General features: G+C 29.8%; 1 protein-coding gene across 1 annotated transcript in view; it reads left to right on the top strand.

Annotated features, from left to right (window-relative positions):
- The window catches only part of LOC142326566 (cytoplasmic dynein 2 light intermediate chain 1-like), an 83,288-nt gene that overhangs the window by 12,663 nt on the left and 51,954 nt on the right, over window positions 1–18,671 (top strand). Inside the window, exon 2 of the mRNA XM_075369146.1 lies at window positions 10,529–10,655. The gene's annotated coding sequence lies outside the window, so the exon portion shown is untranslated. The remainder of the gene's footprint in view (window positions 1–10,528; window positions 10,656–18,671) is intronic.

The raw sequence follows: 18,671 nt of genomic DNA, 5'->3' as shown, positions 1-18,671 counted from the left end.
TTTAAATGCATTGTTGTACTTTAACATTTGCATTTCCAATACTGAATTCCATAATTTGGCAGTATTATAATCTAGCTTTGTTGTTAGAAATTAAATTACAATAAATTCAAATATGTTAACTGGAAGTTGTATTCCTTCAAGCGAGTTGACAAATGAAGAAATGTCATTAATGAATTTAGATAGAAGATCTAACGATTCTTTTCACAGAAATTAATTTTAAAATGCAATCTACATTAAAATATTCAATCATAAATTTATTATCAAGTTGTATTATCAATAAATCTAATGCGATTTTATAATTTTCATCAATTATTGGAAGATTTTTAATAATGGCTAAGGTTTCATCTCTAATTGTTGAATGTCAATAATGTAATTTTTGAATATTTGTTAAATCTTGTGGATTAAATCATTAAATATATTAAAAAAGTGAGGCCATTCAAGAATTTCACCTTTAAACGATGGTAAATTATGGTAAGTTGCAATTGTAATTGTTTAATAGTTGTGCCTACAGAATGTTTTTGATTATTTACTCTATGCTGACTATTTATCTGCGAATAATCCAATTCTTGTAATACAGTCCTTAATTGATTTTCTTTAACATAATTTTGTTCTTTATCCATAATGATTACAATAACGAATATGGCCAAAAAACAAAGTAAAACTAAATTACACAAATATTATATAGATATTAGTGTTAATGTAAATTACGAATCCAGTTTCAATGTAGTGAAGAAAGCACCAAAATAATATTTTTGTTCATTCATAATTTAATTATTATTGAAGATCAGCAATGGAAATTGAATTTTCCAAGCTGCAATTTATTTATATATATATATATATGTCCTCCTCTATGAATCATGAGACCTTGCCGTTGGTGAGGGGGCTTGAGTGCTCAGGGATACAGAGTAGCTGGACCGAAGGTGCAACCATATCGGAGAGGTATCTGTTGAGAGCCAGACTAAGGAATGATTCCTGAAAGAGGGCAGCAGCTCTTTCAGTAGTTGTTAGGGGCGTGAGTCACAATGACTTAAACGGCCGTATCAACATCACTCAGTCCTCTGAGTACTGCGCAGCTGAAAGCAATGGAAAACTACAGCTGCTTTTTTTCCAAGAAAATGTGGCTCTCTGCATTTTCACATAGCAATAATGGAGGCGCCTTCCTTGGTAAAATATTCCGGAGGTAAAATAGTCCCCCGTTCGGATCTCCGGGTGGGGACTACTAAGGAAGGGGTCACCAGAAAATTAAAAAATAACATTCTACGAGTCGGAGCGTGGAATGTTAGAAGCTTAAAAAAGGTTGGTAGGCTAGAAAATTTAAAAAGGGAAATGGATAGGGTGAATGTGAATATAGTAGGAATTAGTGAGGTTCGGTGGGAAGAGGAAGGCGACTTTTGGTCAGGTGATTTTAGAGTAATTAACTCAGCGTCAAATAATGGGCAGGCAGGAGTAGGTTTCATGATGAACAAGAAGATAGGGAGGAGAGTGGAGTATTTCAAAAGGCATAGCGGTAGAATCATTGTAATAAGGATAAAATCAAAACCTAAACCGACAACGATTGTTAACGTTTATATGCCTACAAGCGCCCATGATGATGATGAGGTAGAGTGTGTATACGAAGAGATTGATGAAGCAATTAAACACGTAAAAGGAGATGAAAATTTAATAATAGTTGGAGATTGGAATGCAAGCATTGGAAAAGGCAAGGAAGGAAATATAGTGGGTGAATACGGGCTGGGCAAAAGGAATGAAAGAGGGGACCAACTTATAGAGTTATGCACGAAGTATAATTTAGTAATTGCCAACACCCAATTTAAAAATCATAATAGAAGAATATACACTTGGAAAAAGCCAGGCGATACTGCAAGGTATCAGATAGATTATATCATGGTTAAGCAAAGATTTAGAAATGAACTCGTTGACTGCAAAACTTACCCTGGAGCAGACATTGATAGCGACCATAATTTGGTGATAATGAAATGTAGATTGGGGTTTAAAAACCTGAAGAAAAGTTGTCAGATGAATCGGTGGAATTTAGAGAAGCTTGAGGAAGAGGAGGTAAAGAAGATTTTTGAGGAGGACATCGCAAGAGGTCTGAGAAAAAAAGATAAGGTAGAAAACGTAGAAGAAGATTGGGAAAATGTTAAAAAGGAAATTCTTAAATCAGCAGAAGCAAACTTAGGCGGAATAAAGAGAACTGGTAGAAAACCTTGGGTTTCAGACGATATATTGCAGCTGATGGATGAACGTAGAAAATATAAAAATGCTAATGATGAAGAAAGTAAAAGGGACTATCGGCAATTAAGAAATGCTATAAAAAGGAAGTGCAAACTGGCGAAAGAAGAGTGGATTAAAGAAAAGTGTTCAGAAGTGGAAAGAGAAATGAACATTGGTAAAATGGACGGAGCATACAGGAAAGTTAAGGAAAATTTTGAGGTACATAAATTAAAATCTAATAATGTGTTAAACAAAGATGGTACACCAATATATAATACGAAAGGTAAAGTCGATAGATGGGTGGAATATATTGAAGAGTTATACGGAGGAAATGAATTAGAAAATGGTGTTATAGAGGAAGAAGAGGAAGTTGAGGAGGATGAAATGGGAGAAACAATACTGAGATCTGAATTTAAGAGAGCATTAAAAGATTTAAATGGCAGAAAGGCTCCTGGAATAGACGGAATACCTGTAGAATTACTGCGCAGTGCAGGTGAGGAAGCGATTGATAGATTATACAAACTGGTGTGTAATATTTATGAAAAAGGGGAATTTCCGTCAGACTTCAAAAAAAGTGTTATAGTTATGATACCAAAGAAAGCAGGGGCAGATAAATGTGAAGAATATAGAATAATTAGTTTAACTAGTCATGCATCAAAAATCTTAACTAGAATTTTATACAGAAGAATTGAGAGGAGAGTGGAAGAAGTGTTAGGAGAAGACCAATTTGGTTTCAGGAAAAGTATAGGGACAAGGGAAGCAATTTTAGGCCTCAGATTAATAGTAGAACGAAGATTAAAGAAAAACAAACCAACATACTTGGCGTTTATAGACCTAGAAAAGGCTTTCGATAACGTAGATTGGAATAAAATGTTCAGCGTTTTAAAAAAAATTAGGGTTCAAATACAGAGATAGAAGAACAATTGCTAACATGTACAGGAACCAAACAGCAACAATAACAATTGAAGAACATAAGAAGAAGTCCGACAAGGATGTTCCCTATCTCCGTTACTTTTTAATCTTTACATGGAACTAGTAGTTAATGATGTTAAAGAACAATTTAGATTCGGAGTAACAGTACAAGGTGAAAAGATAAAGATGCTACGATTTGCTGATGATATAGTAATTCTAGCCGAGAGTAAAAAGGATTTAGAAGAAACAATGAACGGCATAGATGAAGTCCTACGCAAGAACTATCGCGTGAAAATAATCAAGAACAAAACAAAAGTAATGAAATGTAGTAGAAATAACAAAGATGGACCGCTGAATGTGAAAATAGGAGGAGAAAAGATTATGGAGGTAGAAGAATTTTGTTATTTGGGAAGTAAAATTACTAAAGATGGACGAAGCAGGAGCGATATAAAATGCCGAATAGCACAAGCTAAACGAGCCTTCAGTAAGAAATATATTTTGTTTACATCAAAAATTAATTTAAATGTCAGGAAAAGATTTTTGAAAGTGTATGTTTGGAGTGTCGCTTTATATGGTAGTGAAACTTGGACAATCGGAGTATCTGAGAAGAAAAGATTAGAAGCTTTTGAAATGCGGTGCTATAGGAGAATGTTAAAAATCAGATGGGTGGATAAAGTGACAAATGAAGAGGTATTGCGGCAAATAGATGAAGAAAGAAGCATTTGGAAAAATATAGTTAAAAGAAGAGACAGACTTATAGGCCACATACTAAGGCATCCTGGAATAGTCGCTTTAATATTGGAAGGACAGGTAGAAGGGAAAAATTGTGTAGGCAGGCCACGTTTGGAGTATGTAAAACAAATTGTTGGGGATGTAGGATGTAGAGGGTATACTGAAATGAAACGACTAGCACTAGATAGGGAATTTTGGAGAGCTGCATCAAACCAGTCAAATGACTGAAGGCCAAAAAAAAAAAATATATATATATATGTATATAAAACAATATTAGAACTTCACATAATTATTTAATTATCTGGTCTTATCCATTTTTTGGTCTGCCAGGCTGGATCATTTAATCGGAGCCCAATTTTATTTAGATCTTATTTTATCTTGTTAATTTATTCAAGATACAAGATATCCTATTATTCAGGAGACTAAGCTAGAATATACTCTCAACGGTTATCTTCCTATTATTTAAACATAAAAATACTGTTACATCCCCTTTTACAAGCAACAATAACTTAGATCATTGAACTGTATTTGAAAATTTTTGGAAACTTCATGCAATTGATTCTGATGTTTCAGTTAATGAAAGTTCTACATGTGAAACACACTTCTAATTTCATACCACTAGAAACAATCAAGGCAGATTTATTGTTTCACTACCACGTAAATCTGATAAAATCCAGCCCGGAGGACGAAAAATAATGTACAACAATTCCAGCCATGGAGTAATTTGTTGGTTGTGTAAACTGTATATATTAAGTAATTGTCAGATAAACAAGTATTGTTAAGCACTTCCTTTATTTATTTTAAACTTACATTGAATTAATCATTACACTGTGTTTCAATAGTTTCATGCTTTTAATTAAGTTCACATTTTTAAATATACATTACATATGCTGTCTAACTAGAACAGATATAGAATTTAGTAATGTTATCTGTTCAACATTTTAAAGGAAAGGTGAAAATTCAGACATTAATAGTTCTAACAAGAATTAGATGAGCTGGTTCATTAACAAATAAGAATAGAAAAAAATGACAGATGTTTACATTCAGCAAAACGGCAAAGAAAACAGATGAATCTGAACAATACTGAGCATTATTACCATCAAAGAAAGTAATTCTTATTAGTACTACCTACACTGCAGATGGTTTACAATTATCACAATCATAAGAAAGAATGCAACAAATTAATGAGCTCTTTCATTCAGGAAACTATGTATTACACACAGTTTCCAGTCTGTGTGGAATGTACAGTAATTAAGACTATACCAGACTCTTAACAGTTTTACAAAATTAAAAATAAAAGTTATCGTAATATTTTTCCCCCTAAAATGATCAACAATTTTGTAGAAAAAATTAAACTAGCAAGTTACAAATTAAAGATTTCAAGTATGTAAAATGAATTACTTGTAAAATGAATTACTTGTAAAATGTGTACTATTTTTATGAGTAATTCCAGCATAAAAGTTTCTTTATAGTTTGATAATGATTTTTTTTCTTTATAAATTGTTTTATGAATTTATAATATATTTATAATGAATTTATAATTTATAAATTTTTAGTAGTATCTTTGTAAATAAAAAAATGGAAATAAATTAAAATATATAAAAAATAATAGTTTCTGTATTCTATTGTACAGTTTAATTAAAAAGTTGTAATGGCATGAACCTGACATTATTTTTGAATAAATTATTTTTCTAGGTTAGATGCACAATATTATTTTATAAACCAAAAATATGGCTCCGTAATTGAAATCAGTAAAACTACAAATTAATTTAATTTAATTTATCACCCCATCGATGGCACAGGCGAACTTGTCTGTTATATCAAAGATATGACATTCGATTCTCGGCTTCGGTCCAGAAAGTGTGTAACCAATAGGCCCCTGACAGATTACTTGGGACTAGATTTTAAATTATCTAAAATAATTGTTTTTAACACATTAACCATATTTTGCTTACCCCACGAATACAGTACGTTTAGATTGTACAATAATTTTATTTCCTTGGTTAATTATGTATTGCCCATTTAACCTAAAATTTACAACCATGCATGTAACTTGTTTCATATCTGTTTGTATATGTTTGGGATACCATTTCGCCGGTATTATAAATAGAAAACAATGTTAGAAATGTTTGGATATGATATTAAGAAATAGTTATGTAAAAATAGGACAGTGCACATTGTATTCTAAAATGCATTACGTAAGTATGGATACACCAGGAAAAGCAATAATTTTAAATTCTATTAAAATAATAATATAAAAAAACTTACCCCAATCAATGAGGGTCGCTATCTAAAATGAACAATGCATAAGAAATAGTAATAGTTAATAATATATCAAGTGTGATCACAGACGCAAAGATCTAAATTGAACAGCGTATCGCAGGCCATCAATAACCACTTTATAATCAACCCGAGTCTGACCGCTGGGTTTCATATTCTGTCTACGTAATTCACTGTCGTTCCCCACCCTGCAACTTCTGTCGCGTTAAGAGAAACAAATCTCTTTAACCGCCAGAGCAAAATAAATTATGAAAATTTATTTCCTGCACCGCACTGTTTCACCTCTGATAATAACAACCGACCGTTCTCAAAGTTCTCCGATAAAGTTCTCTTATATTTGTCATCGCTTTTAAGTCGATATACAAATATCATTAATAGTACAACCAACCGTATTGTCCATTGGAGAATTTAACACGATTTTAAATATTTTAGGAAATTTTTTTTTTATACATATATATATATATATATAATAGTAAAATTATACTATATTGATTCGTTATTAAATTAAAAAAAATAAATAATAAAAATTTTATCATAATATTAAAAATGAGTTTTTTTATTCATCTTCCTTACAGCTTGGAAGAATTTTTGGAAGAAAAAAAAAACAATTAAGATGACAAACTTTCTTTCTGCGTAATTAATGACATCCAGTGTTGCGAATGAATACGTTGGAGGTCTCCGGTTCGTTTTTCAATTTAGACGTAAGATTACAAATCTACAGGTTAACCGGATTAAAAAAACTGAAGATTCTGGGCTGAGCTGTTTGAATTAGCGGTTTTTTTTTAATACTTCATTCTTAATTTGCGTATAAAAATAATTTTTAAGGCGACAACAAATTCAAAAATAAATAAATAAAACCCATCAGACGCTGAAAGGGAACGTAAAGCGTAAATTTGCATGTTTTATTTTTGACTTATTTAATTTAATTGTTTCATAAGATGACATACTCAATCTTGCTATTGCGTAAGGATTGTAAAAAAGCGGTATGCTGTCTTAATCTTGAACTTTCGTAGATTGTTGGAGTGGGGAAGGGTTACGTAACAACTGTGTATAACAAGACGCTGGCCAGACAGGGCGGCAAGGAACTTTTATCGTCTTCATCACTCACTCATTACTAAAACAAATATTCATTATCTATTTATCTCAAACAATTTATTAATTTGATTTGACAACATATTAATATACAGTTATTTTTTCCTTTAATTTTGACATGAATTTTTAGGGTGTAAAAACATTGATCCAGACTGGGGGATTCGAAGCCAGAACCCTTTTGCAACATACTTTTATTTTCAAACTGTTTTTTAAACACACAAATCAGTAATATAATTTATTTATTAATCTGTCGTATTGTTAGCGTTTTAAAATTTAACGGTTGTATTAGTTAAAATGGAATATTTAAATAGGCACTAATTTAGTAAATGCAATGACAGGTAGTTTATTTAATGTGTATAAATAAGGAAAGGAAAAAAGACGGTTTTCGGGAGTAATATTGCACTCAATAGTCTCAAATGGAAGGGTTAATAAAATCTTGTGTGTGTGTGTGTATGTCTGCGCGCGCGCGCGCGCATGTTTATGTGAGATTTTATTTAAGGTAGCTTTAGGTACATTACATTATACTGAAGTATGTTCCTCTTCAGTAATTTTAAAATTTCTACGAAAGAATTTCTGTTAAAAAGATTATTTAATTTATTTGTATTTTAACTAAAATAATGATTAAATATTTCCATCAAAATAAGTACCGTGTACTTCGAAAATAATATTTGTGGTATAGTCGATTATCCGGTTCTTCATTTGTAATTTATTTTCAAATGTAATTATATGCATATGTTAATATTTTTATTTCAAGTATTTTATAAAAATAATTATTTTTCAAATGTCATTACTTGATAGAATCATGGTAAATAGTACGTATTTTATGAAATACTTATTATTGCTAAATAAATAAAATAAATATAAATATTTTAACTAGATAAATAAATGAAAACACATAGTCGATAACTTTTGCAATGGAACATACAGTAGATGACTCCTTTCTTTTTCTGTTTAGCCTCCGGGAATTACCGTTCAGGTATTACTTCAGAGGATGAATGAGGACAATATGTATGAGTGTAATTGAAGTGTAGTCTTGTACAGTTTCAGTTCGACCATTCCTGAGATGCGTGGTTAATTAAAACCCAACCACCAAAGAATACCGTACTTAGGAATGGGAATATTCCCACCCCTAAGTTGGATCAACTGACAAATTTGTACCAAATTTTTAGATCCTATGATGCCTCTACAAAAATTAAAAATTTTTGAACGGCGATACGTACCCCTCTCCTTTAAATAAATTCAAAATTTTATGTTATCAAATTCCTCATATTCTTATATGTAGACATACCGCAATATTTGAGCTAAATTTCAACTTTTAATGGTTAATGGGGACACAATAATTCAGCATTAAGCAGGTAATGAAAAAATTACAAGAAATAAAATTATAAATAAATAATATTTATTTTTATTATTTTAAGTGTGAATAAGTATATCAAAGATTAAATTCCACGGAAAACTAAATGAACTGTTCGAGCATTTGCCCTATTGTATCAAGGGAAACTGTGGCAAAACCTTGATAAGAACAGCCTAACAATATTTATGTCTATGGTATATTATCAGATTACAGGCATATAAAATAGTAAAAACAACTTATACATTATGATAATATTACAATTTTAATTATAATAAATCTTTACGATTTATAAATTTCTTCCACATCTGATATCCATCCTTTTTCCCTGAAAAAAAGAAATAAAAATTATTATAGTAACGATCTACAATCTCTTATCAATAAAATATATCGAAAAAAGTTTCATCTGTTACACCCATCTTCAGGATAATGTAGAAAGATTTGAGTGAAAAAAAAACATTATGTGTCACGATGGTTTATTACAAGTAATGAGTATATTACTTCAGCTAACAATCGAATATGAATACATTTTTGATAAAATATTAAAAAAGGCTTATATAATATGAAGAAAATTATATAGAATGTAATCGATATATGAATTAACAGAATAAAAGTTCTGAAATTACTTTGAGAAATGAACTCAAACATAGAAATTTACAATTATGTAATCTATTCTGATCGGTTTGAGATAAAAATCTAAACAGTATTCTGGTCCTGTGTACTGATATTTGCCATATATAAAAAAACACAAATCAGTTATTTTTCCATTATAAATAAATAAATTAAAAAATTATTGTGCTTTAATGAGCAAAGATCGTTAGTATGCTTAATTTACAAAATGTATAAACAAAATTGCACCTTTCATACGAATGACGTAAACAAATAAATCGATTTCAACTTTTGATGAGGGAGATAACATTTAATGAATCAATAGTTTTTTAACTAATATTTCTTCTGTTACCCCTTTAGGCTATCTAATGATGGCATGTAGACCCCAGTCTGGTCTTTGAAACTCTTGCTGATTGCAATCTTAGTTAGCAGTAATTTTACTGTTAAAGCTAAATATTTAAAACTTATATTTAGGTATAAAATAAATAATAGGGTACATAGGGCTATTAGTCCCTAGTCAAATGTACGTAGACTACGCTCGCATCGTTTAAATTACCACATTTGGCCTTATAATTGGTACAAAAAAATGAAGTTAAAAGAAGTCTGACCTTTTTATAACTAGACTGATATGCCCCTAACAACTCCGTTTTTGTCTGTGTGACAATCGATGCGGTCGATGTCTGTACATAGTTATGGTCACAACTATGAATTTAGCCGATGGCAGGATTTACCTTCACAAAAAATCTACTTGGTTGGCTATAGTTGAATGAGTCGACTCCCATACATTCAATCCATCACAAAATCATATTTTTATAAAATAAAAAAATTATGTAATTAAACATACATATATATATATTTATACAAAATAAATTACAATTCAAAAATTATTTGATTACATATTTTTATATATATCATTGAGATAAAAAAACCCAGGGTTGTTTTTTAATTTTTTTATTAGTATTGTTTAAAAATCTACAGTTATATTGTTAAATTTATAATTGTATTTTTAATTTAAAAAAAAATGTTAATTGTATTTTAAATAAATTGTTAAAAAGGATATTTTTAAATGTTAGGTAATCTATTAAAAATAGCAAAGAAAACACAATAAAGTCCCTCCTCTTAAGCCAAAATATCATTGAGTTACAAGATTAAATATATCTATTATGTTTATTCAACCCTTTATAGGTCCTTCGTACCTATTTGTACCACCAGACATTAGAGGTCATATTGTATACAAAATTATTTATAAATTAATTATTATTGTTCATTTAGATTGTATAAACGCCCTTTGGTACAGTCACATACCAGATTTTAATTTTCCCGCTTCTATGGTTACAGATCGCTGTTGACTTAAAAGCGGTTTGCGACTACAGCACCAGCGGTTTGTTGGAGGGAGAATTACGTCCGTTTTGTGGGACAGTTTTATTTTTGATTGTACGTCTGCAATATCTTCTATTTTAACAAGGTAAGTTACTAGTTGATAAGAAAAATAATATATTTTAATTATTGTGTATTACTTTTTAAGGATTCAAGACATTATTTTAATTACGGATGAATAAATATAGCATCATCAGATAACCTATAAATAAGGTACTGCTTACATGCGTTTGAAATGCAATTTACAGAAAGTACTAACAATTTGAGTGTTGTAAATTAGTTCAAAAGAATCCTTGAATATTCTAGTTTGAAGTGATATAAGCAAATATATGGAGTTTTTTGTTGAGAAGATGTTATAAAACTTAAATCATGAATCTGTACAAAACTTAGATTATGTTACTTCTTTTATGACGGTCAATAAAATCAGTGCTTCTGCGTTTTGCGATTACTGAAAGAATTTATAGAAACTTAATAAAGTGGAACCTATATTGTAATATTCTTTTTTAATTTGATCTGATTCAGGTTTAAAAATGTATCATATTAAATTATATCCATAAATTAAATCATTACATGATGCTTATAGGCCTTCAAAAATTATACCTCTATTTTGTTCTTATTGTAAGTGAAATGCTACTAGCAACTGTTTATGCTAATAAAAAGCTATTTTATTTTATTTTAATATACAAAAATTCAAAATGTAATTTTGTAAAATATGAAATCAGAAATATACTACTTATTTCTTAATGAATGATGAAGTTTAAGGAGAGAAGCTTCTTGTAACAATACATGCCAATGAAGCTGATAAAAAGGAGGTTCAAGATGTGGGTTATAGCCTCTGGCACAACCAGTAATTAACTATTATGTTATTTCATAATAATATACTGTACTTTCAAAAATTTGAATGTATTAAGAATTGAAATTATCTACGTCCCGATTTGTTTGAATTTGTAATGTTTAATTATATATAATTTTTTGTTTTTAATTAAATGTGAATGTCTTCTTTTTTTGAAAGCGTTATGTATTATTTTTTAAATTTATCCATTAGGTTGAATGGATTACATTTATTACCAAATTACAGTTGATTGCAAACATATTTGAGGTGATGGGTTACTGCCTCTTTGACAATTTCTTTTCAAATATTGAAATGATTAAACAATTATTACAAAAAAATATATTTATCTGCGCTACAATTAGACAGACTAGAAAGCTATTCCCTAAAAATCTTGTAAAAGTTGATAGAAAAATGAAAATGAGTGGGATGGACTTTGCTATGTGGGGACATTGTGGTTTCAAAATGGAAAGATGGAGGAAGAAAATTTGTATGTGTTTTTTGCACAATGCCTATGAGAAAAATCAAGTGTTATGTATAAACAAACAGGGAGTACGAGTCAACAGATATGTGGCTGACATTGATCAGTTTGTTCAGCTTCACTCTGCGTATAATATAGGTTGGGTTGTAAATCTCATTGATGATGGATGAAGTTATTTTACTACTTTAATTTATCATATCTTATCTTGTATACCATCTTAAATGATTTTAATAAGAATGTTCCCATCAAATTCTGTTTGCAGATTTATATGTCTAAATTTACATATATATATATATATATATATATATATATATATATATATATATATATATATACAATTTTTCTAAATATCCAGTTTCCAAAAAAAAAATGGGTTTCTCAACCCTGACCATCTCTTTCTGACCATTTGATAAATAATAATCATGATATGACTAATTTAGAAGATAATTTGGAAATAGTTGGAAAAATAAATATTGAAGATGAAAATAGTAATAAAAAATTGGAAATTTTAGAAAAAATGTATATATATTATACACATACAATTATATATATACAGTTGTAAACATGAATTCTTATTTTATTTTTAAACACAATTTTTTTACAAAATGTAAAAAGCTAAAAATTTTATTGTGTGGCTGTAAACAGTTTTAAAAATTATAAAAAAACCATCACTGAGGATGGGCTTAGGCCCGAAAGCGCTTAGATGGAATAAAATATTAAAGGTAAGAATGTTTCTCTAATTCTGTGCTTCATGGAGGCTGAAAGAATATTATATTGTACATATAGATATTTACATACAGAGAAAGAAAAAATGGACTATAAAAAGGTTAACCTAAATAAATTAATAATATTTTTATGGGTAAGAGTCATTTTGTATTAGCAATTTTCTTGTTCTTATTTTATTTTTAAAATAAAAAAAAAATGTTTGATAAAAAATTTTGTATGATATGTACCACTGCCCACATGGTAAGTGGTACATATATGTATATAACAGGGCCTAACTACCACAGATTTGGTAATGGATGTCCAATTTTGACGGAAATACATTATTAATGCCTAAGTCCACCAGCCAAGTAAAAAAAATATTTTTTTAGGCCCCAGAGTTGTGCCCTATAAAGTGTTAAAAGAGATGAATGAATCTCAGTCATTTAATTCTTGTTTGAGATATAATGATAATTAAAATGAAAAAAAATGATGTTATTGGAAAATCCGTAAAATAAATTTATGCTAGTGAAAATGATTCTGATGAAGATGACATCAACATTGAGTCTTAAAGACTCATTATAAATCTTATTAAAGATCTTGTATGGATACTCGTGATATAAAAAAGTTAAAATCTTGCAGTAATAAAATGTAAATTAATGATGCATCAAAAAATTTGTGGATATTTCAAATAATTTTTCATTTGTTAAAAATGAAGTCTATTAATTATGATTCTGGCCATCAAAAAATATTCTGCTATTGCCTGCTGTAAGGTATTTCTAATTTATTAATTTATATCGTAAGCTGTAACTTTCTTCTACCCACAATAAAAATATATAAATGATTTTTGTATTTATTGTTTTTCCATAATTTATTTTAGTGTTCTATTATAATGTTATTTTATAATAATATACTGTACGTTCAAAAATTTTAATGTATTAAGGATTGAAATTATCTATGTCCCGATTTGTTTGAATTTTTAATGTTTAATTATATATAATTTTTTGTTTTTAATTAAATGTGTTAAGTTTTAAATTAAATGTGTTTGTGTTTAATTAAATGTGTTTTTTTTTCTTTTTTTGAAAGCGTTATGTATTATTTTTTTAATTTATCTATTAGGTTGAGTGGATTACATTTATTACCAAATTACAGTTGAATTCATAATGAAAGGGTTTCTATAAAAATAATAACTATAAATAAAATTATTGGAAATAATGAATGCTATAATAAAAGATAATGTTATTTCTTGAATTTAAAAATCAGAAAATCTGTTTACAAACATAAAAAATATGTAATTATTGTTCAGAAGTGATTCATTAGAAAAAAAACTAGAATTTTTAGGTTTCTTAGTACTAGTTTATAAAACTGGAAATGAAACTCTAAAGAACATGAAAACTGCAAAGAAAGAAAGAGAGGGATAGTATAAAATATGGAACAAAAGAACTAAAATTTGAAAAGGATTCAGAAAAAATTCTAACTTAAGTGATTATTAACCTGAGCAAAAAATATAATAAATGCAATTAAGTTTACTTGTTTTTACAACTAATAATGACTTCTAATTAAAAATATAAATACTCTTAATATATGAAAAATTTAAAAAAATCATTTTAATATATGATTTTTTATTCTATTGAAATAGTACTGCAAAAGAAACTTGATTAATTTAGACCGGTTCTAAGCCATGCCATCAGACAGGTGAAAGTAAATTATAGTATGTCATAAATTATATTTTACAAACCAGGAATAAATACTAAATTTGTGATATAATTCATTATATTTATTCTTTTGTGCGTATTTATTGTTGTTGAAGTTTGAAGAGTATCTTTAGGAATTCTGAAAATTACACATTCATAATTATTATATAAACATTTAGTCTTACATAGCTGTAAGATTTCAATTAAAATAAAGATGAAAAAGGACTATTTTTAACAAGAATTTCTGTTACAATTGTTGGCAATCTTGGTCATCATTTCATAATTCTGGGCAGAAAAAAAGATTTGCGTTAATAAGCATAATGTTTCTAGTGTACAGCTATTCTACACAAATATGGAGAGTACTTATTTTTAACCAATGACCGAGATCGACAAGGGTTTCAAAGAGAAGCTTTTTCTTTTGCAATACTATTAAAAAATTTTACTGAAAAATAAAACTTTTTTCTACTAAAATTTAAATAATATGTACTTACTTATGATCGCAGAAAGATACACTTATCTCGTACAAAAACTTGTGCAACATAAAATAATTTAACTATAATCTGGTGAAAATTTCTTGTTCATTGTTTCAGATTCCTTTCTCTAAAGTTAATGAACAAGAAATGCTGAAATCATGGCAAACAGGGCTGTAAATAAGAAAGAAGTATATTAAACTTCTTAGCATAAGAGCAACAAAAATTATTTTTTATCAGAATAAATTTTATCTTAATATTGGGAAATTTAATAATAGATATCAATCACCTTACCTGACAAAGTCAAATAATCATTACAAAAAAAAAACCACACATTTGGTTTAAATAAACAACATTTTATATTTACCTTCCTGATCAAAAAAAAAAAAATTGCTTTCTTCACCATTATGTAGAGTAAAAAAAATATTACCATGAATTACACTACAGAAAAATGGTTTTAATACTATATGTTTTTTGTGTGATTCAAACAATTTTTATCCTAGCATTCAATAAAGGTGTTACAGACTTGATTTTATATGAAATTTACTTTTATAAATCATTTAAATACATATACCCCTCTTGTAGTGGTTATACAAAATAAAAAATAAAAATATTTAAATAAAATTTTTAAAAACATAATACTGTTAAATTTAAAGAAATATTTTAACCTTTTGAAGTCGGCGCAAATCACAAACAAATAATCGTCAACAACTTGCTGATTCCCAACATTTAAAAAAAAAAAATGTTATTCCAGTTGTATGTATTTAATAAAGTGAATACTACTTTTTGCATGATTTCAAATCTGTAAACCAAAATTAAATCGGTGGGCAGGGTATTTAGTAACGCAAATTTAAAGAAAACCTGACTTATGAATTATATAGCCTAAGTATGAAATTACCTTACCTAATATCTGTTTTTCTTTAGTTTTCTTCTAATTCAAACTCAGGAATATCCCTTTTCATTCTCCAGCAGTAATCGGCAAGTATCTTTAGCACCATTTTCCCTGAAAGCATGTTTCCATCGCTGATGCATCCTGAGGAAATTGTTTTTTGTGCTTATCAGTTACATCGCTAAAGTTAAGTGGATAAAATTTCAAACGTAAATGTAAAATACGTAATTTTCTTTAGACATTATTTGAAATCACTTTCTTGCTTATAATTATTTCCCTTGTTAATTTTATCTATCCATTTTTTGCAAAATCTTTTTTGTAATAGTTATGAACTTATGTTTGTTCCAATTTTTATTTCATATCATTCGTTTTTTTTTTGGTCTTTATTATCCCTTTTTTTCTTTTGTTTTCTGTACCTCATCCTGCATTTAGATACAACTATATTGTAGTAAGAATCGATGTCTTTTCCTGGATGTAATTTACATTACATAATTTAGTTTGGAAATCTCTCCTAATAATTATATTAGTCTTGTTGTAGATGGATTTCACTAATATATATAAAACTTATTTTATGATTACCAGTTTACTTTCTTTTTTTTTGCGCAGGACACGCTGCAGCTCGCATCACTGGGTGTGTGAGGTTTCCCATCAGAGATGATAAGGACTCTGTAAACAACCTCCCCTAAGGCAACATGCCTTGATACCCACCTATTGGCATTACTCAGGACATGCTGTTTTTCCTGTGGGACACACAGGGCGGTGTTGGGAGTCCTACACATATTACCAGTGGCAGCGACCCAAGAGCCCCTAACCACCTCCATACATAGGCTATCACTATTCCTATCCCGCTTACCCTGCATACTCCGGCAAAACACATGGTTGTTGGAGCCTTTATTTGCAGTTGAACTTCTTCCTGTCTATGTCTATTCACTCATGGAGCAACCAGTCCAGTAGGGGTCTGGGGTTTGATCTACACCACAACTGTGAGGGGGGGGGAGTCGCTGTCTACATCCAATACTAGTAACGCTACAGATCTGTTGGAAACAAGCACAGGTCATCATCAGCCCCAAGCTGATGGGTTGGAGAGTCCTGCACATCTTGACAGTAGTGACGACCCGAAAGGGACCCCCAACCACCTCCTTGTACAGGCTGTCCCCTCATCATCCACCATGTGAAGGCTAGCCCTCGCGCAATAATTCTTCTGTCATCTTGGTTTTGAGGGATATCCTCTGTCAAGGCGACCAACATTCGCTGGTCAACATTGTCTCCAGCAGATTATATCTGCATTAAGCCTACCAACAGCAGCAAAGCACCAGGCTCTCTTTCATCACCAGTTTATACTGGCTACTAAAAATATTGAAGGTTCAGTTCTTCAATTTTTTTAATCTAGCTCATACTACCTTCACTATTTTTTCTTCTCTTTATTATAAAATTAATACATATAATAAACCTTTGTCAATCAGATAGTGTTGTTTAATTTCCCTCCATATGTGAAATCTGTTGTTTTTAAGTCTATTGGTAAGCTGTAATGAAGTCTCACTCATGTTTTGCAGTGGTAGTTAAAATGTATATTGGATTGAATTTTTGCATTTTATTGTACGATCAAATGAAAATCACTCTTGATCCATTTTTGTTCTAAACATCTGTATTAATTATTAAATCAATTTATTTTGAAACTTTCAGCCACTTTTAACTTTAAATGTTTATTATTAAGTAAAAATTATCTAGTAAAAATTTGCATGATTAAAAACTTTTTTGCTTAATAAGGTGGTAATACATTTTAGGTGGTTTTTACAACACCCTTTAAAACATTAATTTAATCGCTGAATTTTTTTATTCAGAAATGCACTTTTCAAGAAGACTTATTGAATAATTATGACTTATATATACAAGAGTATTTATTATTCAGAGTTTTAACTGTTTACACAGATGCTCTCAATTAATGATTTTATGATTTGAAAGTAGCACATATCTTTTTTCTTTTTCTTTTTATTTGCAAACGTACTTACTGAGGACCAGACCCACTTTTGAAGCATTAATCAGTCCCCACCCAGCGAGAGGTCACCACCTCTGCAAAACAGCCATACTGACATTATCGGCCACACAATTGTAGTTAATTGTTCAGCGCAGTTTCATACACTGAAGCAATCTTACACTCCACATTATTTTAAGAGCAGTATATGTATATATATATTTAAAAAAATATATATAACTACTAAACTTACTCCCGAATGTAATTTCTTAGTGATGCCATCCAGTCCAGGGCTCTTCCTCAGGCTAACGCGCATAGCGGCCGCTGTTCATTCACTCTGGTTAAACGGAGGCACTGTACCTTCCGCAGTGATATCCTGCCAAGGCATCCGATCAGCCTTTGGGAATAGTTTTTTGAAACAATCCACCAGGTACTCTGTCAACAGAATGGGGAGGGAACGAACAAACTTCTTCATCACTATTTTGTAGCTGCTCCTCCACATGTCAACAACCCTGACTGCCTTCAACACCTCAGTGTCAGATCTATACCCCATAGGATCCACCATCTTCTTCCCCAGATGCTGATTCCCTAATTCAATTAGACCACCCTCCTCAGCAGCTGCCTCTGCAACCTGACCACAAACGGGGGACCTAGACAGGCTTGCATGTATCCTAAAGCCATCTTCTTGCGACATTTCACTGCAAAATACCCACTGGTCACACACGAACCACAATCACGTTGAAGAACCGACCAATATATCCCACCTAACCTCAACTAAGAAGACACATCTATTTAGATATATTTTTAACTAAAGATGTTTGTCTCTATATATTGAACGATTCTTTATTATAATTCACTATATTTCTTACTCTTAATTTATAATATTTAAATAAAGTGTGATGTCAATAACGAAAAAAAAATTAATGCTTGGCTGCTTCTTCCTAAGTTTTGTTTATCTACACTATTCTTTTTTTTCTCATGCGATCTTTGTTCTTTGGTACATATATTTCATTTTACCATCAGTAGTATATTTTTTCAAATTACAAAAGAATTCTTCATTAAGTTTA

The sequence above is a fragment of the Lycorma delicatula genome, chromosome 6, assembly GCF_047948215.1.
Source record: "Lycorma delicatula isolate Av1 chromosome 6, ASM4794821v1, whole genome shotgun sequence".
Lineage (NCBI taxonomy): Eukaryota > Metazoa > Arthropoda > Insecta > Hemiptera > Fulgoridae > Lycorma > Lycorma delicatula.
This window is presented reverse-complemented; position numbering and strand designations above follow the sequence as displayed.